The sequence below is a fragment of the Diaphorina citri genome, unplaced genomic scaffold (assembly GCF_000475195.1).
Source record: "Diaphorina citri unplaced genomic scaffold, Diaci psyllid genome assembly version 1.1 scaffold2910, whole genome shotgun sequence".
In the NCBI taxonomy this organism is placed as follows: domain Eukaryota; kingdom Metazoa; phylum Arthropoda; class Insecta; order Hemiptera; family Psyllidae; genus Diaphorina; species Diaphorina citri.
The window spans coordinates 2,384-6,537 of NW_007380323.1; positions in this window are offsets into that span (position 1 = coordinate 2,384).

A 4,154-nucleotide genomic window follows, 5' to 3' on the forward strand; every position below is an offset into this window, starting at 1 on the left:
TCAGGTGTACCTTACAGTGAGTGGCTGGCCAAAGAAAACCCCAAATAGAAAAAAAATCTGCATTTTACGACTGGATCTCCTTTTTGCTTTTTCCTCCTTTTGAAGATGAAGATGCATTTAATTCGTTGAAGATGAAATGCGTTGCATTTGGCATTAGGGCAGTACGCAGTACCCATTGCCTTCCTAGTATTGCACGATACATTGCATATCTACATCGTTTTCAATTACCAGGCGCTAGATAGTTCATTGAAATTTCGCTTCATAGGCATCTCCACTAATCCGTGGTTTGGTGACCTGAAGAACAAGAATGGGTTTCTATGGGGTGATTATACAGGCTCGATGTATTCCAAAATCGGATGAGTAGGTAAATGCTCCTTTATATTATTAATTTTTTCGCCAAGTTCAATCAAAATCGGATGAATTATGCCAAAATTATGTTCCGAACTTCCGAAACAAACTAAAAGAACAACCGTCAAGTTCAAGCTTAGAATTAGAACTCATTTCGTCAGTTAATTTTTAAAACTGTGTACCTACTGATAGCAATTTGACATCTCCACTAAATTTTGATTCCTATGTAGGTGGAACTAAACACTAGGAATTTGACATCTCTCCACTAAATTTTGATTCCTATGTAGGTGGAACTAAACACTAGTAATTTGACATCTCTCCACTAAATTTTGATTCCTATGTAGGTGGAACTTAACACTAGTAATTTGATATCTCTCCACTAAATTTTGATACCTATGTAGGTGGAACTTAACACTAGTAATTTGACATCTCTCCACTAAATTTTGATTCCTATGTAGGTGGAACTTAACACTAGTAATTTGACATCTCTCCACTAAAATTTGATTCCTATGTAGGTGGAACTAAACACCAGTAATTTGACATCTCTCCACTAAATTTTGATTCCTATGTAGGTGGAACTAAACACCAGTAATTTGACATCTCTCCACTAAATTTTGATTCCTATGTAGGTGGAACTTAACACTAGTAATTTGACTAGTATTGCACGACACATTGCATATCTACATCGTTTTCAATTACCAGGCGCTAGAAAGCACAAGTAGTACCCTTTGCCTTGCTAGTATTGCACGACACATTGCATATCTACATCGTTTTCAATTACCAGGCGCTAGAAAGCACAAGTAGTACCCTTTGCCTTGCTAGTATTGCACGACACATTGCATATCTACATCGTTTTCAATTACCAGGCGCTAGAAAGCACAAGTAGTACCCTTTGCCTTGCTAGTATTGCACGACACATTGCATATCTACATCGTTTTCAATTACCAGGCGCTAGAAAGCACAAGTAGTACCCTTTGCCTTGCTAGTATTGCACGACACATTGCATATCTACATCGTTTTCAATTACCAGGCGCTAGAAAGCACAAGTAGTACCCTTTGCCTTGCTAGTATTGCACGACACATTGCATATCTACATCGTTTTCAATTACCAGGCGCTAGAAAGCACAAGTAGTACCCTTTGCCTTGCTAGTATTGCACGACACATTGCATATCTACATCGTTTTCAATTACCAGGCGCTAGAAAGCACAAGTAGTACCCTTTGCCTTGCTAGTATTGCACGACACATTGCATATCTACATCGTTTTCAATTACCAGGCGCTAGAAAGCACAAGTAGTACCCTTTGCCTTGCTAGTATTGCACGACACATTGCATATCTACATCGTTTTCAATTACCAGGCGCTAGAAAGCACAAGTAGTACCCTTTGCCTTGCTAGTATTGCACGACACATTGCATATCTACATCGTTTTCAATTACCAGGCGCTAGAAAGCACAAGTAGTACCCTTTGCCTTGCTAGTATTGCACGACACATTGCATATCTACATCGTTTTCAATTACCAGGCGCTAGATAGCTCATTGAAATTTCGCTTCATAGGCATCTCCACTAACCCGTGGTTCGGTGACCTGAAGAACAAGAATAGGTTTCTATGGATCTTTGGTATGATTATACAGGCTCGATGTATTCCAAAATCGGATGAGTAGGTAAATGCTCCTTTATATTATTAATTTTTTCGCCAAGTTCAATCAAAATCGGATGAATTATGCCAAAATTATGTTCCGAACTTCGGAAACAAACTAAAAGAACAACCGTCAAGTTCAAGGAAACAAACTAAAAGAACAACCGTCAAGTTCAAGCTTAGAATTAGAACTCATTTCGTCAGTCAATTTGTAAAACTGTGTACTGATAGCAATTTGACATCTCCACTAAATTTTGATTCCTATGTAGGTGGAACTAAACACTAGGAATTTGACATCTCCACTAAATATTGATACCTATGTAGTTGGAATTAAACACAAGTAATTTGACATCTCCTCTAAATTTTAATACTTATGTAGATGGAACTAAACACCAGTAATTTGACATTTCCACTAAATTATAATACTTATGTTGATGGAACTAAACACTAGTAATTTGATATCTCCACTAAAATTTTGACACTTATGTAGATGGAACTAATCACTAGTAATTTGATATCTCCACTAATTTTTTTGATACTTTTGTAGATGGAACTAAACAATAGTAATTTGACATCTCCACTAAATTTTGATAACTATCTAGGTGGTGGAACCGAACTAAACACTAGTAATTTGAAATCTCCACTAAAATTTTGATACTTACATATGTAGATGGAACTAAACAATAGTAATTTGAGATCTCCACTAAATTTTGATAACTATCTAGGTGGATCTAAACACTAGTAATTTGACGTCTCCACTAAATATTGAGACCTTTGGGGTTCCGCTTTTTCCCCTCTCAAAATATGGATGAACTTCTAACATTAGTACAACAAACATTGTAACATGAAGTGACAATCATATTGAAGTTTTTACCTCTGAATGTAGCAACTAGCAACGAGCTTCTACCTTTAATTAACCAACACTTCAAACTTCAATTGATTATAAATTTTCAATCCGCTATAACGTGTCGGAACTATTGCAATGATGCGAATACCTTAAAAGGCATTTTGCACTAATGATGATGAACTGAATGTTGAAAACTTGAAATTAAAAGGAGTGCCTCTGAAGGCATGCGAAATTAATTCCACAACCAGCTTCTTTAAAGGCAATCGAAATTGGAATTTAAAATCAATAAAAAACACTAGTAATTTGACATCTCCACTAAATTTTGATAACTATCTAAGTGGAACTAAACACTAGTAATTTGACGTCTCCACTAAATATTGAGACCCTTGGGGGTTCCGCTTTTTCCCCTCTCAAAATATGGATGAACTTCTAACATTAATACAATGGAGGAGTTGCAAATGGGTATAAATTATAAATAAATGGTCGATTCCTATGTAAAAAGTTGGGAAAAATCCAAATCTGAGGTCAAACAGTTGTGTTAATGCTTACTGGAATGAGTTGTGTGGCGAAATATGAGGAGACGATAGAAAATTCAGTCTAAACTCGACTCTTGAAAAAGTAAGTCCTCCTCTTATAACTTGACACATTAATTCTCTTTCGTACACCTTGAGGACTTACACAAATCAAAGAAACTGTAAGGTACCCAAAAAAACTACCAAAAAGGTCACAGGTATAGATATAATTACGCCCCAGCTTGACACGAAATAAGGTGGCAGCTCCTCTCATGTCTCAATTCTACCCTTATTATCTCATCTATTACACCAGAAAATGACTCCTATTGTTAAAACCCAAGAGAAGAGGTATTTAAGTATCAAAATAATATCTTTCCTCTAGTGGCGTAACCTCAAATAAGATTGGGAAAAGGTGCAGTAAAAGAAGAGCGACGTAAAGACAAGGGCTCAAGCCAACAATGGCACTAGTCATTTTGAGAAATGTTCGATTATGCCAAACGCTTCTTTCCCAAAAAGATATTCAAAATCCAAATCGATTGTCTTATCATCAAATCAAATGTTGTAGTTAATTTAATAAGTTTCCATTTATTACTTGTTCAACATAACTCTCAGAACCTACTGAATTTTTATAAAAAATGGTATACCCATCCGTATAGGCAGAGCTTATGCCACGGATGGGGATATAAGCAGAGCTTGTGCCACGGATGGGATATAAGAAGAGCTTGTGCCACAGATGGGGATATAAGAAGAGCTTGTGCCACAGATGGGGATTTGGTGCATTTCAATTACAAGAGTATTGTTATACACAG